Source organism: Haematobia irritans, chromosome 3 (assembly GCF_050003625.1).
Source record: "Haematobia irritans isolate KBUSLIRL chromosome 3, ASM5000362v1, whole genome shotgun sequence".
Taxonomy (NCBI): Eukaryota; Metazoa; Arthropoda; class Insecta; order Diptera; family Muscidae; genus Haematobia; species Haematobia irritans.
In genome coordinates this window covers 157,669,069-157,695,988 of record NC_134399.1, presented here as the reverse complement: position 1 = coordinate 157,695,988, position 26,920 = coordinate 157,669,069, and the positions used below count along the sequence as shown (strand labels likewise).

General features: G+C 29.0%; 1 protein-coding gene across 2 annotated transcripts in view; it reads left to right on the top strand.

Annotated features, from left to right (window-relative positions):
• mgl (low-density lipoprotein receptor-related protein megalin) overlaps nt 1-26,920 on the top strand; it is a 752,690-nt gene that overhangs the window by 22,042 nt on the left and 703,728 nt on the right. The window contains exon 1 of one of the 2 annotated variants that reach the window (XM_075299560.1): nt 17,711-18,014. The exons of the other annotated variant lie outside the window; for it this stretch is intronic. The gene's annotated coding sequence lies outside the window, so the exon portion shown is untranslated. Of the gene's footprint in view, nt 1-17,710; nt 18,015-26,920 lie in introns of those variants that run through there. 2 annotated transcript variants of the gene reach the window in all.

Sequence of the window (26,920 nt, the reverse complement as noted above, 5' to 3'; positions counted from 1 at the left end):
ATTCTACTCCCTGTGCAAAATTTCAACTAAATCGGAGCAACAAATTAGCCTCTGTGGTCATATGAGTGTAAATCGGGCGAAAGCTATATATGGGAGCTATATCTAAATCTGAACCGATTTCAACCAAATTTGACTCGCATAGCTACAATGCTAATTCTACTCCCTGTGCAAAATTTCAACCAAATTGGGGTAAAACTCTGGCTTCTGGGGCCATATAAGTCCATATCGGGCGAAATATATATATGGGAGCTATATCTAAATCTGAACCGATTTCTTCCAAAATCAATAGGGATCTATTCTGAGCCAAAACACATACTTGTGCCAAATTTGAAGTCGATTGGACTAAAACTGTGACCTAGACTTTGAGTACAAAAATGTGTTCACGGACAGACGGACATCGCTATATCGACTCACGAGCCCACCCTGAGCATTTTTGCCAAAGACACCATGTGTCTATTTCGTCTCCTTCTAGGTGTTGCAAACATATGCACTAACTTATAATAACCTGTTCCACAGTGTAGAGCAGGGTATAATTATTAGAGTAAAGGAAACTTTCTCCAAACATGATAATTCCATGAACTAAAATAAAGTTAAATTGGCTTTAGTGAAATAGAGAGTTCACTTTTTTTTGAGTGTAGAAATAAAATTTTTAGAAATTTTTCTATAGAAATAAAATTTACGAGATTATTTTAAAGAAACAAAAAAAAATTTTCCGAAAATTTTCTATAGAAATAAAAATTTTTGGAAAATTTTCTATAGAAATAAAAATTTTTGGAAAATTTTCTATAGAAATAAAAATTTTTAGAAAATTTTCTATAGAAATAATATTTTCTGAAAATTTTCTATAGAAATAAAATTGCAACACAAAATTTTCTATAGAATAAAAATTTGGCAAAAATTGTCTTTAGAAATAAAACTTGGACAAATATTTTCTATAGAAATAAAATGTATGGAAAATTTTCTATAGAAGTAAAATGTTCAGAAAATTTTCTGTAAAAATAAATATAGAAATAATATTTTCAGAAAATTTGCTATACAATTTTATTTACAGAAAATATTTGTAGAAATAAAATTTTAAGAAATTTTTCTATAGAAATAAAATTTACCAAAAAAAAATTTTTATAGAAAGAAAAAAATTTCCGAAAATTTTCTATAGAAATAAAATTTTCAGAAAATTTTCTATAGAAATAATATTTTCAGAAAATTTTCTATAGAAATACAAGAAATGCTAGAAATACCATTTTCAGAACATTTTTTGTAAAAATAAAATTTTTAGAAATTTTTCTATGAAAATAAAATTTTTAGAAAATGTTTTAGAAAAATATAACATTTTCTAAAAATTTTCGTAAATTTTTCTATAGAAATAAAACTTTCAGAAAATTTTATACAGAAATAAAATTTTCAGAAAATCTTCTATAGAAATAAAATCTTCAAAAAATGTTCTATAGAAATAATCATTTCGGAAAATTTTCTATAAAATTAAAATTTTCAGATAATTTTCTACAGTATTAAAATTTTCAGATAATTTTCTACAGAAATACAATTTTCAGAAAATTTTTAAGAATATTGCGTATTGATAGAAATAACATTTTCTATAAAAATAAAAATTAAAAAAATTCTATACAAAAAAAAACTTCTATAGAAATAAACTGTTCTATAGAAATAAACTTTTTGGAAAATTTTCTATAGAGTTAAAATTTTCAGAAAGTTGCCAGCAAAAAAAGCGTCGCAAAAAAGTAATAAAAATGTTCTTTTTGGATCCGGTAGTGGTGCCAAGTTGACGTAAAAGTGATGAATTTAACATGGGCTTGTCATAGGACGTATATCCACCATTTTAACGGCCGTTGCACTGAATTTGCAACACTTCTTAAGGTGCGATGCGAATTCAGTGTTTTGGATGTGAATTAAGAAATTTTGTTATATTTTGACAAATAAATAATTTTTTATGAGTTGTAATGCATTCCCACGCATGTGTGAACGTTTGACATCAAATATTTTCAAAAATTCGCAATTTTTCTAAAATGGATTTGGCATTTTGTTCGGCAAAATTTGAAGAATTTTTATCATTCTAATAATTCTTAATCTACTTTTAACCTATTCGAAACAAATAATTTTAAATTTTCCATTAAAAGTATGAAAAAAGCGATTAATAAAAAAATTGACTCAAATGAACTTGCTGTGCGGCTAAAATAAAGAACTTCTTTGGGAGGACATTTTTGGAAGTGATTTTAAAGTTGTGCCTTTAGAAGAACTTCCAAATTTTTTTGCTGCGTTGTCTATGGAAATAAAATTTTCAAAAAATTTTGTATAGAAATAAAATTTTCTATACAAAGAAATTTTTCTGAAAGATTTTTATAGAAGTAAAATTTTCTGAAAATTTTCTGTAGAAAAAAATTTTTCGAAATGTTTTCTCTAAAAATAAAATTTTCAGAAAATTTTCTATGAGAACAAGATTTTCAGAAATAAAAATACCAAAAGATTTTTAAAAAAATTTATGTAGAAATAAAATGTTGCAAAATATTTCTATGGAAATGAATTTATGAAAAATTTGTTTATGAAATAAAAGAAATGGCTTTAGAAAATCCGTTCTTTATTTATATCTCTAGCTCATACCTCTAAATATTAGTCCATATATTTGGACCATAGTTGGATTGGCTGTTTTGTTACACATAGATATCTCCATGTCTATGGAGATGGGCTTTCCATCCGTATTTTGAGTATGTCTTTTTTTATTTTTTTTTTATTTGCTGTGCGGAATATGACTACAAAGTATTTTCAGTTTTTTTTCTTTTTTGTATAATCACTCTCACCATTCATTCATCTCGTCTTCTTTTTGCCATCAGCTGTTTTTTGTGTGATGATTGTTGAAGTTTTGGGTCACTTGAAAACCGCTTACAGAAGGACATAATTTATGATGAGTGAGTGCTGAAGAGTTGGTCCTCAGAAAGTTTCTAACAAGTTTAAGCATTTTTTGCTTGTATTCTTCGAAATTCTATTTTCTTTTTCGTTTTTGAGGTAACAGAACAAAAAAATATTGATTTCCACAGGGAAATTAATATTTTTGTATTTGTTACGGAAAATATGAAAACATTTCGAATTGCATAGAATTTTGTTTTCGGTTTTCTAACTAAATGCAAATTAAATCTCAAATAATAATTCTTCTCCTTTATTATCATAGCTTGTGGAATGAAAGCATACAATTTAATCTAGATAAGATGCACACATTTTGTGGCTTTGTTCTTTTGTTATTTTTTCTGTTTGTTGAGTAAACAAAATTCTTGGGAATAATCTATTTGTCATAGCTTTAAAGTAAATTAGCTGGTTTTATCAAAGCAGATTTTTAAAATAAAAGTTAAACAAAGAATTGTTATTTATTTATGTTTTTTTTTTTTTTTGCAGAAAGTTGAGAACATTTTGGGTTTACCCACAGAATCCATTTAGCACTTTTTTTGTTGATTCTAAGATGTTTGTTCATAGTTGACTATTAACAATTAATCACAATAAAAATTCCAAATTATGGGATTTTTGTCTGATTTTTTTTATACAAATATAGAATTTAAAAGAAGCAATTATTACTATGTGTGCAAAATTTGGTTGAAATCAGTGGAGATTAGCTAGGTATAGCCAAAATTTTATTTCAATCGAAAATGTTGTCAAAATTGTATTTCTTCAATTTTATTTCTATAGAAAATGTTGTCAAAATTTTATTTGTATAGAAAGTTTTGTAAAAAAATTATTTCTATAGATAATTTTGTCAAAATTTTATTTCTGTAGAACATTTTTGGAAAATTTTTTCAAAATGTTATTTCTATAGAAAATTTTTTCAAAATGTTATTTCTATAGAAAATTTTGTCAAAATTTTATTTCTATAGGAAATTTTGTAAAAATTTTATTTTTATAGAAAATTTTGTCAAAATTTTATTTCTATAAAAAATGTTGTCAAAATTTTATTTTTATAGAAAATTTTATTTCTATAGAAAATTGTATCAAAATTTTATTTCTATAGAAAATTTTGTCAAAATTTTATTTTTATAGAAAATTTTATTTCTATAGAAAATTTTGTTAAAATTTTATTTCTATAGAAAGTTTTGTCAAAATTATATTTCTATGGAAATTTTGTCAAAAAATTTTTTTTATAGAAAATTTTGTCAAAATTTTATTTCTATAGAAAATGTTGTTTACATTTTATTTCTATAGAAAATTTTATCAATATTTTATTTCTATGGAAAATTTTGTAAAAAATTTATTTCTATAGATAATTTTGTCAAAATTTTATTTCTGTAGAACATTTGTGGAAAATTTTATTTCTATAGAAAATTTTGTCAAAATTATTTTCTATAGAAAATTTTGCGAAAATTTTATTTCTATAGAAAGTTTTGTTAAAATTTTATTTCTCTAGAATTTTTTTTTTTCAAAATTTTATTACTAGAGAAAATTTTATCAGCAATTAATTTCTATAGAAAATTTTGTCAATTTTTTTTTTCTATAGAAAATTTTGTCAAAATTTTATTACTGGAGAAAATTTTATCAGCAACTAATTTTGACAAAATAAACCCTGCCAACTGCACTCAAATAGATGATTTGATGGTGGCAAAGGAAAAGAGAAATGTTTGTATGAATTTATTTCGACATAAGCCGGCTACCATAAATAAACCTTTTTTCGGAAGGTTCAAGTGTGGTTCACCATGGGTTTAGTGAACTGCCTGAATTTATTCTGATAATTGGTTGATAGTTTTGATGCTGATGAGTAATGTGGTAATTCCGAAACGTGCGTCCATCCAACCATCTTGCAGTCTATAGGGCTTTGCCCAAATAAATTTGACAAGCATACTTTTCCTCAGTTGGTTAAGCTACAATTGTAGATTATTCAATGCATGGTTTTAAGCTGAGATCAAAAACAACAATAATGATTGAAGAGAAACCAACAATAACAAACAAAAGGAAAATTTTATTTCTTTAGAAAGTTTTTCAAAATTCTATTTCTTTCGGCATAAGCCAGCTATAATGTAAAACCTTTTTTCGGAAGGTTCAAGTGTGGTTCATTGTTGGGTTTAATGAACTGCCTGAATTTATTCTGATAATTGATAGTTTTGCTGCAAGTAGAGGATGCTGATGAGGAATGTGGTAATTCCGAAACGTGCGTCCATCCAACCATCTTTCAGTCTATAGGGCTTTGCCCAAATAAATTTGGCAAACATTCTTTTCCTCTGTTGGTTAAGCTACACTTGTAGTTTAGTCAATGCATGGTTTTAAGCTGAAATCAAAAAACCACAAAATTTTATTTCTATAAAAAATGTTGACAAAATTGAAAATGTCTAAGTGAGAATTGTCAAAATTTTATTACTATAGGACATATTTATTTATAGAATATTTATTGAAAATTTTATTTCTGTTGAAAGTTTTGTCAAAATTTTATTTCTATAGAAAATTTTGTCCAAATTTTTTTCTATAGAAAATGTTGTCAACATTTTATTTCTATAGAAATTTTGTCAAAATTTTATTTGTCTAGAAATTTTTTTTAAAAAATTTTATTACTAGAGAAAATTTTATCAGCAATTAATTTCTATAGAAAATGTTGTCAAATATTTTTTTTCTATAGAAAATTTTGTCAAAATTTTATTTCTATACAAACTTTTGTCAAATTTTTATTCCTATTGAAAATTTAAGCAAAATGTTATATTATAGGAAGTTGTATAATTAGAAAAAATTAATTTCTATAGAGAATTTTGTCAAAATTTTATTTCTATAGAAAATTTTCGAAAATGTTATTTCTATACAAAATTTTGTCAAAATTGTATTTCTATAGAAAATTTTGTCAAAATGTTATTTCTATAGAAAATTTTGTCAAAATTTTATTTCAATAGAAAATTTTGTCAAATTTTTTTTTTCTGTAGAAAATTGTATCAAAATTTTATTTCTATAGAAAATATTGTCAAAAATTTATTTCTATAGAAAATCTTGTCAAAATTGTATTTCTATAGAAAATGTTGTTAAAATTTTATTTTAAATTTTATCCAAATTTTTTTTCTATAGAAAATTTCGCCAAAATTTGTTTTCTATACATATGCACATTGTTTTATTTCCATAGAAAATTTTTACAAAATTTTATTTCTATAGAAAAATTTGTAAAAATTTTATTTCTATAGAAAATTTTGTCCAATTTTTTTCTATACAAAATTTCGCCAAAATTTTATTTCTATACAAAATTTCGCCAAAATTTTATTTCTATAGAAAATTTTGTCAAAATTTGATTTTTATAGAAAATTTTTGCAAAATCTTATTTCTATAGTAAATTTTGTCAATATTTTATTTCTATAGAAAATTTTGTCACAATTTTATTTCTATAGAAATTGTTGTCAACATTTGATTTCTATAAAAAAATTTTGTCAGCAGTTTATTTCTATAGAAAATTTTTCCATAATTTTATTGGATCATGATGGGTGAAAAATTTTAAATTTTAGTATCGAAAATTTAGATACCCAGCAAAAAATTTGGAAGTTATTCTAAAGGCACAACTTTAAAAGCACTTCCAAAAATGTCCTCCCTAAGATGTTCTTTATTTTAACTGCACTGGAAGTTTACTTAAGTCAATTTTTTTATAACTCTTTTTTCATATTTTTAAAGGGAAATTTAAAATTTTATTTTTTCAAAAAGGTTAAAAACGGATTAAGAATTAATAAAATAGTGCAAATTTTATGAATTTTGACGAAAAAATTTTAAAACCTTTATGGAAAAATTGCTATTGTTTGAAAATATTTGATATCAAACGTTAAAAATTATTTATTCGTCAATATATCACAAAATTTCTTAATTCACATCCATAACATTGGATTCGCTTCACATCTTAAGAAGTGATGCAAATTCAGTGCAACGGCTGTTGAAATGGTGGACATCCGTCCTATGACAAGTCCATGTTAAATACATCGCTTCTGCGTCAATTTTGCACCACTTCCGCATCCAAAAAGAACATTTTCACTGCTTTTTTGGCGACGCTTTTTTGCTGGATACTGGCGCAAGGTATGCTATAGCCACCAGAGTTGAGACTTTCCTTATTTATTTAACAAAAATTAGTGTAATGTCCCTATGACATGGCTACTTGTCTCTAAACCAATTAATTATGGAATATAACTTTCGATAGATCAAAGTTTATCTCGCGTAGGAATTTTGACTTCAACTCTTCCAACACAGCAATGATTGTTTGTGCAATCTAGACTAGAATTAAATCGACCAATTACAATTTATGGTCATTACAATTCTCACTTGTGTCATTCGTTTGCACGTTGAAATAGCCACAGATGGCCTCTGTATTAATGATGAAATCAATCGTTGGCATAGTTGCTGTTTTTTTCTCGTATTCATGGTTTTAACTGTTGTTCTTTATGGCGCAATCCATTTAAACATTTTGTGGTGCATTTTACCACACACACCGCGACCAAGATCTCAAAGGTCTCATGTAAAACTATGTTACAAAAGCCGATGATGGTGATGACTACTACTATGACCAAACCAAAAAAAACAAAAACTACATGATAGTCCAATTGAAAACTGAAGGTCACTAAGGAATGCAACGACCAAGAGTTTCGAAAACCATACCAAATGTCAAAAGGTTCAGTGACATTGTTCGATTTATTTTGGTCATCAATTCTTTTTTTGTTTTTTATCGCTAGACTGATATGGTATCATTGACTTGATGAGGAGGAGGCTTTGTAATTTTGGAGGCCTTTTTATATCCACCACCATAGAGTGGTGATGGAAATATAATAAGTTTGTCATTCTATTTGTAAAACAACGCAATAACGATTTCTTACCATATACAGAGTGGCTGATGTGTATTGTAACCAAATTCAGGTTGTTATAATTTTTAAACCACTAGTCTGACAGCTGAAAGATTTATTACAGTGACACTTAATTTCATTCCAAAATTGGCTCAGAAGCAATGAACTTTGCATGGGATTGTCATAAGATGGTAGGTAACTTTTTAAGAATCCGCTGCATTGATTCAGCATTTGTTCGTATAAAGTGATGCTATTTCAACTTTTCGGATTTCATTAAATAACTAAATTAGGAAAAACTAAAAAAAAATAAAATTTTTCGTAACCATTTAAAAAACAAAGAATTGTCGTGAAGTGAAAATTAAGACCATCTCTGTAGGAGTACTTTTGAGTGTAATTTAAAAGTACTTCCAAGTTTTTGCTGGGTAGCTAGAACGATTACCACTCGAATCAAAAATAATCTATCAAAATTTTACCAAACAAAAAAATCATAATTTGCAAACGTTTACTAAGATTTTATTTCTATAGTTTTATTTCTATAAAAATATTTTCAAAAAATTTTATTTCTATAGATTTTTTTTAAATATTATTTGTATAGAATTTTTTAATTTTATTTTACAGAAAAATTTGTCAAAATTTTATTTCTATAGAAATTTTTATTTGTAAAATTTTATTTCTTTTAAAAATTTTGTTGCAATTTAATTTATATAGAAAATTTTGTCAATATTTTATTTCTATAGAAAATTTTCCAAAGAAAATTTTGTCAAAATTTTATTTCTAAAGAATTTTTTTTTGTCAAAATTTTATTTCTATAGAAAATTTTTTGTCAACATTTTATTTCTATAGCAAATTTTTTAAAATTTTATTTCTGTAGAAAATTTTGTCAAAATGTTATTTCAATATAAATTTTTTATTTCTATAGAAAAAAAAAAATTTTCTCAAAATTTTATTTCTATAGAAAATTTTCTCAAAATTTCGTCAAAATTTTATTTCTATAAAAAAAAAAATCAATTTCTATAGAAAATTTTGATACAACTGAAAATGTCAACGTGAGAATTGTCAAAATTTTATTACTGTAGATAATTTTGTCAAAATTTTATTTCTGTAAAAAAATTGGTGAAAATTTTATTACTATGCCAATATTGGTGAACATTTTATTTCTAAAGAAAATTTGTCAAAATTTTTTCCTATAGACAATTTTGTCAAAATTTTATTTCTAAAGAAAATTTGTGAAAAATTTTTTCCTATAGAAAACTTTGTCAAAATTTTATTTCTAAAAAAAATTTTGTCAAAAATTTATTTCTAAAGAAAATTTTATCAAAATTGTATTTCTATAGAAAATTTTGTCAACATTTTATTTCTATAGAAAATTTTGTCACAATTTTATTTCTATAGAGAAATTTGTCAATTTCTATAGAAAATTAATCTTTCTGTCCAATAAGCTCCAATAAATATAGTAATAATATCTACTTTATTTCTATAGAAAATTTTGTCAAATATTATTTCTATAGAAAATTTTGTTAGAATTTTATTTCTATAGACAAATTCTACAATTCTATAATTTTGTCTAAATTTTATTTCTATAGGAAATTTTATCACAATTTTATTTCTATAGGAAATTTTATCACAATTTTATTTCTATAGTAAATTTTGTCAAAATTCAATTTCTATGGAAATTTCTTCAAAATTTTATATCTATAGAAAATTTTGTCCAAATTTTATTTCAATATAAAATTTTGTCCAAATTTTATTTCAATATAAAATTTTGTCAAAATTTTATTTCTATAGAAAATTTTGTCAAAATTTTAGTTCTATGGAAAATTATGTCAAAATTTTATTTCTATAGGATATTTTGTCAAAATTTTATTTCTATAGAGAAATTTGTCAAAATTTTATTTCTATTGAAAATTTTGTCAAAAATTTTATTTCTATAGAAATTTTTTTTCAAAATTTTAGTTCTATGGAAAATTTTGTCAAAATTTTATTTCTATAGAGAAATTTGATGAAAATTTTATTTCTATAGAAAATTTTGTCAAAACTTTATTTCTATCGAAAATTTTGTCAAAATTTTATTTCTATAGAAAATTTTGTCAAATTTTTTCAAAATTTTATATCTGTAGAAAATTTTGTCAAAATATTATTTCTATAGAAAATTTTTTCAAAATTTTATTTCTATACAAATTTTTGTCGAAATTTTATTTCTATAAAAAATTTTGTCAAAATTTTATTTCTGTAGAAAATTTTGTCAAAATTTTATTTCTATAGAGAAATTTGTCAAAATATTATTTATATGGAAAATTTGATGAAAATTTTATTTCTATAGAAAATTTTGTCAACATTTTATTTCTATAGAAAATGTTTCAAAATTTTAGTTCTGCAGAAAATTTTGTCAAACATTTTATTTCTACAGAGAATTTTGTCAAAATTTTAGTTCTATGGAAAATTATGTCAACATTTTATATCTATAGAAAATTTTGTCAAAATTTTATTTCTCTAGAGAAATTTGTCAATTTCTATAGAAAATTAATCTTTCTGTCCAATAAGCTCCAATAAATATAGTAATAATATCTACTTTATTTCTATAGCAAATTTTGTCAAAATATTATTTCTATAGAAAATTTTGTTAGAATTTTATTTCTATAGAAAAATTCTATAATTCTATAATTTTGTCAAAATTTTATTTCTATAGGAAATTTAATCACAATTTTATTTCTATAGTAAATTTTGTCAAAATTCAATTTCTATGGAAACTTCTTCAAAATTTTATATCTATAGAAAATTTTGTCCAAATTTTATTTCAATATAAAATTTTGTCAAAAATTTTATTTCTATAGAAAATTTTGTCAAAATTTTAGTTCTATGGAAAATTATGTCAAAATTTTATTTCTATAGGATATTTTGTCAAAATTTTATTTCTATAGAGAAATTTGTCAAAATTTTATTTCTATAGAAAATTTTGTCAAAACTTTATTTCTATCGAAAATTTTGTCAAAATTTTATTTCTATAGAAATTTTTGTCAAATTTTTTCAAAATTTTATATCTGTAGAAAATTTTGTCAAAATATTATTTCTATAGAAAATTTTTTCAAAATTTTATTTCTATACAAATTTTTGTCGAAATTTTATTTCTATAGAAAAATTTGTCAAAATTTTATTTCTGTAGAAAATTTTGTCAAAATTTTATTTCTATAGAGAAATTTGTCAAAATATTATTTATATAGAAAATTTGATGAAAATTTTATTTCTATAGAAAATTTTGTCAAAATTTGTAAAAAGGCCTCCTTAAATATATTTGTAAAAAGGCCTCCTTAAATACCCCACAATAATTTCTGTTTCCCCCCTTATGTAGCTTTGAGGTGATTGGACAATATATCCCAGCAAACACATTCCCATTATCCATATGACATTAAAAAGGCAAAGATTACCTACAAGGGGTCTTCAATATGCCATCACAATCGACAAAACGAAGAAGAAAACGTCTCAAGTGTAAAACAGTCACTTTTCAGTCAAATATAAATCTCTGAAAAGCAATGTCAAATAATGAATATGTGCTAGGCATTTTAAATAGAATTTTTCAATTTGTCTTACGTTTACTAACAACTTCGCTCTCTCTCGTTCTCCCTTCCTCCTCCTTCTCAATGGGTTTGTTATACCAGCAATTTGACCCATTGTTGTAGTCGCACATATATGGTTATTAGCCTTCGTAATAGACTTTATGTTGTTTTGGCCCTTTCATAAAAACGGAAAGCCACGAATAAAAGAAAGAACCATTCCTTTTTTACCCTTCACCATGGGATGGGGTTATGTTAAATTACTCATTAAGTTTGTAACTTAATGAAATATTTACGTAAATTGAAATTACTATCATTGTGTGAAACGATGTTTTTTCATAAACATCGGCTAAGTCAACTGAGAATAGGCTGTCTGTTCTTTCAAGACCTCAATTATTTTCCTTTCGATTGTTGTACTATATTTTCAATCGTATCTTGAATGATATGGGCTTTAAAAAGCTTTAGAGACTGTATCATCTTAGCATATGTTCCAATTTTACAATATTTTCAATGTAAAATTGTTAAAATCGAATGCGAAATATTAACAATTAGATCTGGATATTTTGTGAGAATTTTTTTTGGTTGATTTTCTATGACAATAAAATTGAATTCCTTTCAAAATTTCATCGTTTTATGTAAAGGGGTACAAAAGAGTTATACCGACCGAATATTCTGATATATTTACTTGTTTTTTGTTGTTTTTGCTTATATGAATTCTTATGATATAATGAAATGTATAAATATTAAACTATAAAATTCAAAATTACTTGAGGGAGGGAGAGAGTAAAGAGAATTGTAGAATACACGGGATAAAACCAACACAAGTAACAGCAACAAAGATCACGATGAGGTATATTTGTAGCTGGAAACAGGTAGAAAATACAGGCAACACATTTAGACCGAAAACATAAAGAAAAAAAGAACTACAAAGAACATACAACGAAATCCATTCAAATAACGTCATTATGAGTGGAAAGAGCCAAAACGCAAGCGCTTAAGCCTTAAGGTAATAAAAATAAAAAATAACACACACGCACACTATTGTTTAACATGTGGTATTGAACTTAGCTCTCTCTCTCTCTCTCGGTATGTGTCTCTGATAATAATAACATGGGATCGTTTCTACGCCAACGAAAAAAATCAATTCTCTTTTCCCTGAGAAAAGTCATAATGATTGTGGTTTTAACATGGAAGGCCTTAACACTTACCTTACTTAAGCCGGTAAGGTAAGCGAGAGCAACATCTCAGAACCCTCTCTATCTCTCCCTAAATGTGAAAAAAATCAGAGGTTTATAGAACTAACCTGTCTCTATGTTAAATGGACAGACTCTTAGAACTAACCTGTCTCTATGTTAAATGAGATTTAAGAATAACTAAAGAAGAGAATTGTCTATTAGCATCTAGCTATTTGTATTGTCTTTACAGGTTTCTTATGTGTGCAATGCTCATTAACATTTTCTCCATAACCATAGTTTTAATGATCATTAGTTTGTTAGAAACTAGAGAGACAGGCAGAGGCAATCACATCCATAGATTCGAGTTAGAAATATTAGACAGGTACAGGTTGCGGAAAAAGTAGCATGGCTTCTTTTAATCTTCGTCGTTGCACAGAATGATCATATTGTTCAAGATTTTATGATCATTGCAGACACTTGTTTCTAGGGTTTCCCTACCCAAAGATGATAAAGTGCATAAGGGCAATAATTTTGTTTGGGTTGTGCTGGTATGTGATCTTATAAAGTTCTTCCTATAGTTGTGTAAAATACACTTAAAAAAACTTTTCATGAGGCCAAATTTTTTGCTTAGCATAGTAGACGCATTTCTCTGGTATAGAGTTTTTCCCTTTTCCAAAAAGTTGAAAAACTTTTGCCTTTATAATTAAGTGATTCGACTTAAAAGTGGGTATCTTAACATGAAAGAAAATTTTGTTTGACTTAGGTCAACTTGGCCTTAATAATTCTGAAAATTTCCGCAAAATTAATGAAATTGTCTTTAAGTTTGTTGTCTGTTTCCATCATGAAAACAAGCGTTTATTTTAAAGAATTTTTACTTGAAACCTAACATAATTTCTACTTGATGTCAAGTCTGAATTTGAAAATTTAAGTTGTCGTTAATACGCTTTTAAAAGACTTTGATAACACATGAAGAAAAAAGTAGTAAAAACCAATGAATTCAAATTTGTTTCCTAGTATCAAGTATACAAAACTCAAATTTAAAAGAGGATCGTGTCTTAAAACTATCCTTACTTCAATTTTCCGCTTTTTTCGCTCGGAATCAATACCAAAATCATTATTCAAAATGTTGATTATTGCAGTCTTCTTTCTAATTTATACCTGATATCGAGCCAGAATTTGGAATTTTTAGTGAAGGATAAAACGTTTATGTGAGATTTTGCCATTTCATGTAAAAGTACATTGGTAGGACTAAGGAAATGCAACCGAGACTTTGGTACCTTTGACTGGAAAGTTGGTCGGTTGGATGTGGTGGATGAATTAGGGCAACATGCGGGTTTTATATTCATTTAGGGTTCGTATTCTATTTGCGCAGGCTATGAAGGTTACAAAACATGGATATATGTAGCTCCTCAAGTCTCGAAATTAAGGAAACGTCAGCTGAAGATTGTTGCGGGATCTCTGTGATGATTCAATCGAATCGATGTAATTGTCACTGAGAATCGTGAGCAAATAAACCAGAATTTATGACAAACGTTGCAGCTATTGCTTGTAATCTTGCTTTTAAAGAAACTTTTGTTTGTCTAAAAAAATTCTCAAAAAATTCGTTCCTCAGAAAAGAAAAGTCTTCATTCAGTGTTTTTCTCGATTTTACTTCTTGAGCTTCAAGACACCACAATTTTTATCGGATTGACCTGAACTTGGAAATTGAGAAGTATTTCAAGCACAACAAGTATATACGGCCGTAAGTTCGGCCAGGCCGAATCTTATGTACCCTCCACCATGGATTGCATAGAAACTTCTACGAAAGACTGTCATCCACAAACAAATTAATTGGGTTGGTATCTTAAAACTTCTCAACATTGTTTTCTAAATTGTGAGTTAGTCCATACGTGGTATATATTAGACAAAAAAGTTATGTATAGTTAAGTCTACAAATAATTACGAATCGATATGGAATCCAGAATAGAAAAAGGGGGTCGTTTATATGGGGGCTATATACAATTATGAACTTGATATGGACCAATTTTTGTGTGATTGGGGATCGATTAATCTGAGGGTTATATATAACTATAGACCGATATGGACCTATTTAGACATGGTTGTTAACGACCAATGTGCCAAATTTCAACTGACTCGGATGAAATTTGCTCCTCCAAGAGGCTCCAAAACCAAATCTGGGGATCGGTTTATATGGGGGCTATATATGATTATGGACTGATATGGATCACTTTTGGCATGGTTGTTAAATATCATATACTACCACCACGTACGAAATTTCAACCAGATCGGATGAATTTTGCTTCTCCAAAAGGTACCGGAGGTCAAATCTGGGGATCGGTTTATATGGGAGCTATATATACTTATATGGGAGCTATATATATTCTTCCCAACCGAATGGGAAGAATTTTGCTCTTCCAAGGTGCTCCGGAGGTCAAAACTGGGGATCGGTTTATATGGGGCCTATATATAATTATGGACCGATTTCGATCAATTTTTGCATGGGTGTTTGAGGCCATATATTAAAACCACGTACCAAATTTTAACTCAATCAGATGAATTTTGGCCTTCCAAGAGGGTCCGGAGGTCAAATCTGGTGATCGGTTTATATGGGGGCTATATATAATTATGAACCGATTTGGACCAATTTTTGCATGGTTGTTAGAGACCATATACCAACACCGTGTACCAAATTTTAGCCGGATCGGATGAAATTTGCTTCTCTTAGAGGCTGGGCAAGCCAAATCGGGGGATCGGTTTATATGGGGGCTATATATAATTATGAACCGATTTGGACCAATTTTTGCATGGTTGTTAGAGACCATATACCAACACCGTGTACCAAATTTCAGCCGGATCGGATGAAATTTGCTTCTCTTAGAGGCTCGGCAAGCCAAATCGGGGGATCGGTTTATATGGGGGCTATATATAATTATGGACCGATGTGGACCAATTTTTGTATGGTTGTTAGAGACCATATACCAATATCATGTACCAAATTTCAGTCGGATCGGATGAAATTTGCTTCTCTTAGAGGCTCGGCAAGCCAAATCGTGGGATCGGTTTATATGGGGGCTATATATAATTATAGACCGATGTGGACCTATTTTTGCATGGTTGTTAGAGACCATATACTAACACCACGTACCAAATTTCAGCCGGATCGGATGAAATTTGCTTCTCTTAGAGGATCGGCAAGCCAAATTTGGGGGGGTCCGTTTATATGGGGGCTATACGTAAAAGTGGACCGATATGGCCCATTTGCAATACCATCCGATCTACATCAATAACAACTACTTGTGCCAAGTTTCAAGTCGATAGCTTGTTTCGTTCGGAAGTTAGCGTGATTTCAACAGACGGACGGACGGACGGACATGCTCAGATCGACTCAGAATTCCACCACGACCCAGAATATATATACTTTATGGGGTATTCGAGCAATATTTCGATGTGTTACAAACGGAATGACAAAGTTAATATACCCCCCTCCTATGGTGGAAGGTATAAAAATATGTGTATCAGCCAATGTTTTGGTATAGTCCCCATATAGACTGAACTCCCGATTTGAATTTTTGGTTATGTAGATATCGCGATTTGCCTTAAATTGGAAATCTAGAGGTTCTTTAGCTCCACAAATAAATGCGCCGAATATGGTGTGGATCAATCCATGTTTCGATAAAGCCCTCATATAAACAGATTTTTCGATTTGAGTTCTTGGGCATCTACATTGAAATTTTTATCCGATTTACTTGAAATTTGGAAATCTAGAGGTATTTTATTTATATAGTCTTAGTTTATATCGGTAAGTGTTAGGGCGTTTTCGTTTCGCAAAAAATATATTGCCTTGGTGTTACACTACTTTTTCCCTCATTGTATTTTCGTCCAAATGATAGCGTCAAGGTAATTTGTAATTCATAACATTTTCAGGGATTCATGATCCAAAATTTATGACAGTGTCCTTCGTATGTGACAATCAATTACGAGAATGTTGCACCTTTTTTCCCAATCGAAAACGCCATTAAATATCCCTCATATACATCGATCTCCCGATTTAACTCCTTGAGGGCATAGAAGATAATTATCTCTGCTGAGTTTACGGCGGTATAGAGAGAAAAAAGTTTTCAATGTGGATTTTCTAATTAAGATTTTTACTCTATCTTTAATTCCATAGTCGCATGGGTATTTTCTGTTTATCTGCCTATGACATCCCTACATCTCTCTTAGTTCTGGTTCTGTAACACAAATATTCTTGCTAATAACACTATTCAATATTCATTCACTACTAATCGTTGTGGTGAAAATCATTTTGAATGGACTTCATAAATACTTTGAAATATCATCTGTCCCCTAGTGGTTATAAGCTTTCTAAGAACATGTTTCTACATCCATAAACCCACTTTTTTAATCTCCTCACTTAACTCTCAATAATGGTTTCAATCTTTTCAAATAACCTGTTGAATAAAAAATAAATAAAGAGAGAGAGAGGAAGACATAATAACAAAAACAAAAAAACTTCGAGAGAGTTGTCCATGCTGGTAGATAGTGTCTACCATCATATGTTGCATAGTCTTTAATCACAATATTTAATTAAATCGTTTCCGTTATTATTTTATAAAACAAAAAAAAATGATTTTTTAAGTTTAAGGAAGTCTATAAATCTCAAAATTAAGTCTCACTTGCAATTTATCTCATTTCTTGCTTTGTTCTTATTTATCTACAAAAGATATCCCAAAGTCATGATTACCCAGCTATAATAAGAGAATAAGAGACACAGATAAATTCAATTAAGACTATCACATTAACTTTACTCATCAGACTAAAGATCATGATTATCTGCTAACGATCATTTCGAAGATGATAATGACTATTGGCATTCTAAGAGTGGGGGTGAATATGCCTGAGTGTGTGGGTATGCATGCATGGTAAATATCAGAGAGTCAACAACTATCATATATGGGATTTGTATTTCTCTTCAACCGTTATTTGTGCATGTGGGTACCCTTAGTATTGCTTGCTGTCCATGGCTGAATGTTTTCAGTTATTCGCCTTCTCTAATACCATGTCAAGTTAAAATATTGAATTTATTTATGGCTGGGTATGAGTGAGTCAGAGAGTACCAGGGAAGGTGTATATATGCGCTCGTGTGTGTGTGTCTGTGTGAGCATGTATATCTAGATAGGCCAGAGTTAAGCCAACTACGTTTTCGTTGGTTTAAATCAGTTTGTGTAAAGACGTGGTTGAAACATGCAAACGTTTCACAGTTAAAGCGCGTTTTGACTACTCTCAATTCGACGTCGACGATATTTAACCACACAAAACTAAACTAGAAGAAGAAAACAAAAAAATTACAAGAAAAATCGAACGGAAGCGAAAGCCAGAAAAAAAAGGTTGAGTGGAAAAAAACCTCCCAATAGAGGTTTATTACCCATAGATTCTTGTGGAATACATTTCATCTACTCTTAAGAGAATTTTGTTCTTTCTTTGGAAAGACGAAAAAGTGCCAATTAAACAGAAAAAAAGTAAGAAATTTAATGAAAGTTTAAAAAGAAATTTGAAGAAAAATGAAAAGAATTTCGTGGAATTCAATGGAAACCTTAAAGGAAATTGTTATGGTTTTATGATGGAGATGAAAGATAAAACAAACAAAAAATCCATATAAAAATAAAAGTGAAGTGTGTCGGAATCAAACAAGTGATGGTGATGCAAGAAAATCTAGTTGGATATATTTATTTTATATTTGGTGGATAATTAAAAATTAAATCGAGAACAATCTATATAGGTACGAAAGGATTATATAAAATGATATTACAAAAAAAAAAAACAACAGAAAATACTTAAACAATAAATAATAGTTATCAATAAATAAAATTTCTTCAATATAATAAAAATATTGAATAGAATCTTTAAAGTTTAAAAAAATATATATACATAATTAACAAAATTGCCGAAGCAAATCTATAATTAAAAACCACATATTGTACATATATATTTTTTTTGGAATATTTTTATTTCATCATCTTCTTTTTAGTATTTCGGGTATTTGAGGTTTTTTCTCATGAAGACAAACCCTCATACCCAGAAGCAAAATAATTTTTTTTAATACAAACCTGTTCCATTGAAGTTTTAAGTTTTTTTTTTTTGGTTTTGTCTCATAACCTATAATTAGAATCAAGAAAAACGAAAAGAAAAAAATTCTACTCTTACAGTTAATAATAACAAGTGTCTTTGTGATATAACCTATAATTCTGTGAACAATGTGACCAATGGATGTAATGAAAAATTTCTGAAAAATTCCATGAATATAATTTTTGTGGTGACACGAAATATGTGTAGGATTTTAAAATAGATTAACAGTGTAATTACAAAGACTTTGTCCAAAAGAGGTAGGAATAAAACTTCGCTTTTGAAATGCTCAAGACATAAAACAAGGATAATTAGTCTACACTAAAAAAAAAAGAGTTTCTATTGCTGGGGAATGAATTTTGACTTAAATTTTTTTTCTTTAAAAGCAAAGAAAAAGATTGAAGAAATCATTACAATGCTTCCCAGAAATTCGAATTTATTTGCTTTTAAAGAATATACTTCTGTAACAAATGAGAATTTGGTTTGTCCGAAAATTTTGTGGCGGAGGAAAGCAGTTTTTCTTTGGATGTACGCAGGGTTCACAGAAACAAACTATTACCAAAAATGTTTCAATTAAAATTTTAATAGAATTTTAAAAAATATTTAATTTACATATCAAATGATTGAATTAAATTTTCAATTAAAACAAAAATCAATAAAAAAAGCAATTATACACTGTTAGAAAAATATGTTTTTCATATGTTCCGATATAAACAAAATGTGTTTCGGGCACGATTTTAAACCACAATATATTTAAGTGCGAACATGTAATGTTCCTAAACTAACACTAAATGTTTGGGACATCTATGTTAATATGTTAGAATATATTATGTTTGGGGCATCAATGTTTCATAAAAACCATATGTGTGAATACAAACATATATAAATTTACAAATTTCGACTAAACATACATATGTTGTGATATTTTATTCAAAGCGACAGAGAGAGTATAGAGAGAAATAGAGATGGAAACCGGGAGAGTTGACGAAAGATATCAATATAACACAGCAAAAGAGTCAAAAGAGAACAATTTCTGTGAAACCACTTGTATGTTGTTTCGGAAAACTGTTTTATGATAAGGCCAAAAATTTGATATGTTTAAGTCTAAATATTATTTAATTTGAATAAAGAGAATATACATTCTGAACCAAGAGAATAGACATTTGAAAAACAAACAGCTTATGTTTTCGCCTTGAGAGCAGCATTTTATGTATGTGTGGACATGTGTTTTGTTTATCATTTTAGCATTATGGGCACAATTTTTTTCTTGGTTCGTTAAAAGAAATCAGGGGTCTTCATAAAAATAACGAAAGGGCACTATACTCTTTTTAGAGTTGGGACAGTAAAATGAAATAAGGAGGAAATAGTGAAAAATTACACAGTAAAATGTAAAAAAACAAACTTTAGTTCTTCTTTATTAAAAAGTAGTCCACGAGGAGTTGACGGACACCATCAAATATAAAAGCGGGCATTAAGTTCGAGTTTTACAGCTAAACAATTTAAAAAGTTTATTTTCTTTAAAATGAATTATTAAAGAAAAATAAAAGGAATTTTAGAGCGATGGTGTTAAATGCTTTATGTTTATATTATAAAATTATGTATGTATGTTTATACTCGACTCCACGTTCTTCTTTTGTTAGTTTTTGAATTCCTTCCAAATTTTAAAGTTTTGTACAAAAACAGTTTTTTATTACAAGATTGTTATTTTTGCAATAAAAAATAATATTTTATCCAAAAATCAGTCAATTTCGTTTATATCAAGCACTGTTACTGACTATAAATCTTTAATAACGCACATTTCGAAGTTTCATTTAAAAAAATTTAATATAGTATAAATATAAATGTGTAAATTAAAAAAAAAAAAACAAAAAAAAATGTTCGGTCGGAGCAGGGATTGAACCCACGACCCTTTGCATGCAAGGCAGACATGCTAACCACTGATCCACGTGGCAAACAAATGTATGTTTCTTTTAAATAATGTTATGTTTGCATGGGCTCGTGGGCGCTGCAAACTATGCTATATAAATGTAACTTAAAACGATAATTATCTACTGGTGACTATAACAGCTACGTAGCCCAGTGGATAGTGTGTTGGCTTACATACTGTATGGTCCTCGGTTCGATTCTCCGTGCAGGCGAAAGGTAAAATTTAAAAAATTTATAAAAGTGAATAATTTCTTCAACATTATTTGTATTACAGAGAAAGGTTCCAATAACTAAAAAATTTCGTGGAAGTGAAAATTACGAGTATGTTAGGGAATGAGCACAATCGTGTTTGGGAAAAATTCTTCCAAGCATATAATATTTTTGGCTCAAAATGCTTCCAAACATATAATATGTTCACATAAAACAAACATATTAATGTTTCGGCAGTATGCAATAATATATGTGCTTCCTGCAAAATATGTTTGGAACATATGTTAAAGAAGCGATTTTTTTTGAGGGTGTATCAATTAATTTTTTTAACGATAATTGATTCTATACTTTATGTGATTATTTTCTTGGTTGAAGACAAAATGATTTTTTTTTATCTATACAGAAAAAAAATTTTTTTTTGATCTATTTATGAACGAGAAATTGGGAGTTTAACGCGTGTTCGATTTATATCAACAATTGTTGATATAATCAATAATCAACTTCTGTAACCTATAGACACACTACATTTCTATTTACTTTCCAAAGTAATCTGCTTTTAATTTGATGTCCTTGACCTACCGATGTTCCAAGCGGATGAACGTGTTTTTTAATTCAGTTTCAAATGGGTTCAAATAACCCATGGTAGTTGTTTTACTATTTTCTAGTCATCAAATATATATATATTACAAAGCCAAGAATCTTCTAGAGTCTGCAAACATACGACTTCGATCAAAGTCTACGATATTTCCCTAGCTTCCTTGGCAATGTGGCTCCTTCCCTTATTTTTATAAAGAAATTTCAACAAAAATGTTTTTTATCATTTGCACTCATTTTGCAACAGAAGTAGCTTAGGTTAGGAGCTTTGTATAACATTTGCGACTATCATGCACATTGTTACTCTTTAAATTCTGAGACGATCAACAAATGGCTTTTTGTTTTGGAGCCTAAAATATCACCTTTCCAAAACCGTCGACTTCTATAGACAAAATACGAAAATACTTTTTTCGATTGCCCAATATATCCTTGCTCATGGGGAATTTCTGAGTCGAGCGTGTGGAGAAATCTGCTAGAAACTTTGCACAAAGAGTTCTTTTGTGCTTTTTACGAAAACTCCATATATTTTTCCTCGTTATAGTCGATCAAACCAAGTCTGTTATTATAGCCTCCACCAAAGGATAGGGGTATATTAACTTTGTCATTCCGTTTGTAACACATCGAAATATTGCTCGAAGACCCCATAAAGTATATATATTCTGGGTCATGGTGAAATTCTGAGTCGATCTGAGCATGTCCGTCCGTCCGTCTGTTGAAATCACGCTAACTTCCGAACGAAACAAGCTATGGACTTGAAACTTCGTACAAGTAGTTGTTATTGATGTAGGTCGGATGGTATTGCCAATGGGCCATATCGGTCCACTTTTACGTATAGCCCCCATATAAACCGATCCCCAGATTTGTCCTCCGGAGCCTCTTGGAGGAGCAACATTCATCCGATCCGGTTGAAATTTGGTACGTGGTGTTACTATATGGTCTCTAACAACCATGCAAAAATTGGTCCATAACGGTCCATAATTATATATAGCCCCCATATAAACCGATCCCCAGATTTGACCTCCGGAGACTCTTGCAGGAGCAAAATTTAGCCGATCCGGTTGAAATTTGGTACGTGGTGTTACTATATGGTCTCTAACAACCATGCTCGAATTGGTCTATATCGGTCCATAATTATATATAGCCCCCATATAAACCGATCCCCAGATTTGACCTCCGGAGACTCTTGCAGGAGCAAAATTTAGCCGATCCGGTTGAAATTTGGTACGTGGTGTTACTATATGGTCTCTAACAACCATGCACGAATTGGTCCATATCGGTTCATAATTATATATAGCCCCCATATAAATCAATCCCCAGATTTGAACCTCTTGGAGGAGCAAAATTCATCCGATTCGGTTGAAATTTGGTACGTGGTGTTATATGGTCTCTAACAACCATGCAAAAATTGGTCCATATCGGTCCATAATTATATATAGCTCACATATAAACCGTTTCCCAGATATAATTTTCGGAGCCTCTTGGAGAAGCAAAATTCATCCGATCCGGTTGAAATTTGCAACGTGGTGTTAGTATATGGCCGCTAATAACCATGCCAAAATTGGTCCATATAGGTCTATAGTTATCGGCTTATAGGATCGGCTATTCCCAATCACACAAATATTGGCCCATAGCGGATCATAATCATGGTTGCCACTCGAGCCAAAAATAATCTACCAAAATTTTATTTCTATAGAAAATTTTGTCAAAATTTTAGTTTTATGGAAAATTTTGTCAAAATTTTATTCCTATAGAAAATTTTGGCAAAATTTTAATTCTATAGAGAATGTTGTCAAAATTTTAATTCTATAGAGAATGTTGTCAAAATTTTAATTCTATTGAAAATTTTGTCAAAATTTTATTCCTATAGAAAATTGTGGCAAAATTATATTTCTATAAAAAATGTCAAAATTTTATTTCTATAGAAAAATTTGTCAAAATTTTATTTCTATAGAAAATTTTGTTAAAATTTTATTTCTATAGAAAATTTTGTTAAAATTTTATTTCTATAGAAAATGTTGTCAAACTTAATTATATACGTATTTAATCGGCTTTTTTCAGTTTAATATATTCCACATATGGACTACCTTGCAATTTAGAAGACGGTGTTAGGAAGTTTTAAAATACCTTGCCATCGGCAAGTGATACCGCAACCCAAGAAATTCGAATGTGGATGACAGTCTTCAGTAGAAGTTTCTACGCAATCCATGGTGGAGGGTACATAAGATTCGGCCTGGCCGAACTTACGGCCGTATATACTTGTTTAGCCTAAACTATCATCTTTTCAACATCATGGAGTTAGAAAATTCCAATGATAAAGTACGAAAATAATTTTTCGACTATCCAGTATATTCTTATTCGCGGTGAAATTCTGAGCCGATGTAGCAATGTCCGTCCATCTGTCCGTCTGTTGAAATCACACAAACTTTCGAGCGTGCAAAGACATCTGCTTGCAATTTGGCACAAAGACTTATTTGTTTTCTTCAGATCGCTAATTATAGAAAAAGGGCCTTATACACAGAAAAAAGTCCAGCATTAAATTGATGCTAAATTTTACATTTTTTAAATGAAAAAAAATTATTTTATTTTATTTCATTTTATTTTTTGTTAATATTGGAAGAAATTGTAGCATTCTTCCCTTAAAAAAATGCAAATTTCTTTATTAGTATTACTTTCATATATATTTTTTTTGGATTAAGTGGAGCTTAAAATATAAACTTTCCAGTACCATATGTTATGACACAATGTGATTGGCGGCATTGAAGATAGACGACTCCAATGACTTTGATAAAATACTACAAAATTTTTTTTCGACTACCCCATATATTCTTGCTCATGGTTCTGAGTCGATCTAGTCATTGAAGTCCTCCTCTTCAATCGAGCTTGTAGAGACATTTACTTTACATTTACAAATGATTGATTAAAGTATAGCGCCCATTGGGACCAAAGCCCAGATCATACCGGGATCCACCATCAGTTTTTTCCACTTCCCGTGAAGTTCTTTTGGACCAGTCTTAGACAATACAATATTTAGAGTCAAGCATTTAAATTTTGGACAATTAAATGTCGCAAAAAAATATAATAAAAATAAAAATTGCAGCTGGTCAGATTTAAACCTGTGGTTTTTATTGTTTTCAAGCACATCTCGTGAAGTAGTAAGAATGTCATGCCTTGGCGACGGTTCGACATTCCGTGATCAATGGCATTTTTATGTGAGTGTGCTAGGCGTTCGGTTACGGTGCCATTTTACTATTATTTCGGCTTGAAGTCCTTTTGATAAAAATTCGTTTTTACGATTTTTGATTAAATATTAAATTTATTATCAAATATTTCGAATAACATCGTTAGTCATCGATGCGGATCTAAAATTAGATGTAGTAACCCCTGTTAGTAGAATTGTGTATGCAATCCATGGCGGTGGGATTAGCCCCGCCGAAATTTCTCTGTATACATTTGTTTTTTTTTTTTTATTAAATTTCCTTTGTGACTATCACACAAAGATATGTGTTCTGTTGTAATAAAACTCACCTCATAAATTTAGTTTGCATTAAACCTTTAAACGAAAATAAGCAAATTTTGCCTTCCAACCAAATTGCATGAATTTATTTGTACTCAAAAAAAAAACAAACTTTCATCCTCCCAAATAATTCAAACGATAATCGTGGCAACAAACGCCAAAATAACATAAAAAAAACAAAAACACCAAAGTGTACGCGTTTTTCGTATGCGAGTTTTTCTCACTTATTCGCATGGTATTTTCAAGTTCATGTCTGAATTTCACCAGTTTTGTTAAAACTCATGATTGAGCTGTGCTACTATCAGAGTGTAAGCGAACTAATGCAAAAGCATTTGAATCGGATCTTAGTATCCCACCATCACTTACATACTACGTGCATTACCAATCTATGGGAGCTGTGAGGAGTTTTTTTTTGCGGACTTTTTTCCGAAGGTAAGTGGAAAACTAGATATAAAACCAGTTAAGCAAAATAACCAAACCAAACATAGTGCAATGAAATACCGGTATATGTTGTTGTATTTTCTACACGTACATATCTATCTATCTTTAGTTCCAGCTATCGCATTCAGTTTCCACTTCTTATGTCCTCCAAAACAGCCCCATAAATGAGGGCAACACCCCCTGATTGTTAGTCAAAACCAAAAAAATAAAAAGAAGAAAATCAAGGAAATTTCACAAAAACAAAGGTGGAACAAATATTCAATGGATTTTTTTCCTCACATCTTGCCCCCTATAAGAAGCCAATGGATAAATGGAAAACGTGAAGGTTTTAGAGGGCAACTAAAGCAAATTTGTTTTACACGATGAAAAATATGAATAGAAATAAACAAGTATATACGGCCGTAAGTTCGGCCAGGCCGAAGCTTATGTACCCTCCATCATGGATTACATAGAAACTTGTACTTAAGACTGTCATTCACAATTGAATTACTTGAGTTGCCGTAACAATTGCCGATGGCAACGTATCTTCAAACTTCTTAACACCGACTTCTCAATTGTAAGTTACTCCATACGGGGTATATATTAAAAAAAAAAAACATCCGATTAAATAAGTATATAATTCAGTTTGACAAAATTTTCTATAGAAATAAAATTTTGACACAATTTTCTATAGCAATAAAATTTTGACAAAATTTTCTATAGAAATAAAATCTTGATAAAATTTTGTATAGTAATAAAATTTTGACAAAATTTTCTTTAGAAATAAAATTTTGACACAATTTTCTATAGCAATAAAATTTTGACAAAATTTTCGATAGAAATTAAATTTTGACAAAATTTTCTATATAAATAAAATTTTGACAAAATTTTCTATAGAAATACAATTTTGACAAAATTTTCTATAGAAATAAAATTTTGATAAAATTTTGTATAGTAATAAAATTTTGACAAAATTTTCTTTAGAAATAAAATTTTGACACAATTTTCTATAGCAATAAAATTTTGACAAAATTTTCGATAGAAATTAAATTTTGACAAAATTTTCTATAAAAATACAACCCTGATAAAATTTTGTATAGTAATAAAATGTTGACAACATTTTCTATAGAAATAAAATTTTGGTAGATTATTTTTGGTGATCGCCTTTATATAACTATAGACCGATATGGACCAATTTTGGCATGGTTGTTAGCGGCCATATACTAACGCAATCTACCAAATTTCACCACGTACCAAAATTCAACCGGATCGGATGAATTTTGCCCCTCCAAGAACTCCGGAGGTCAAATCTGGGGATCGGTTTAAATGGGAGTTATATATAATTAAGACCGGCATGGACCAATTTTTGCATGGTTGTTAGAGACCATATACTAACACCACGTACCAAATTTCAACCGGATCGGGTCAATTTTGTTCTTCCAAGGGGCTCCGGAATTCAACTCTGGGGATCGGTTTATATAGGGGCTACATATAATTGTGGACCGATATGGACCAATTCCTGTATGGTTGTTAGAGACCATATATTAACACCACGTACAAATTTCAACCGAATCGGATGAATTGTGCTCCTCCAACAGCTCCGGAGGTCAAATCTCGGGTTTAAATGGGGGTTATATA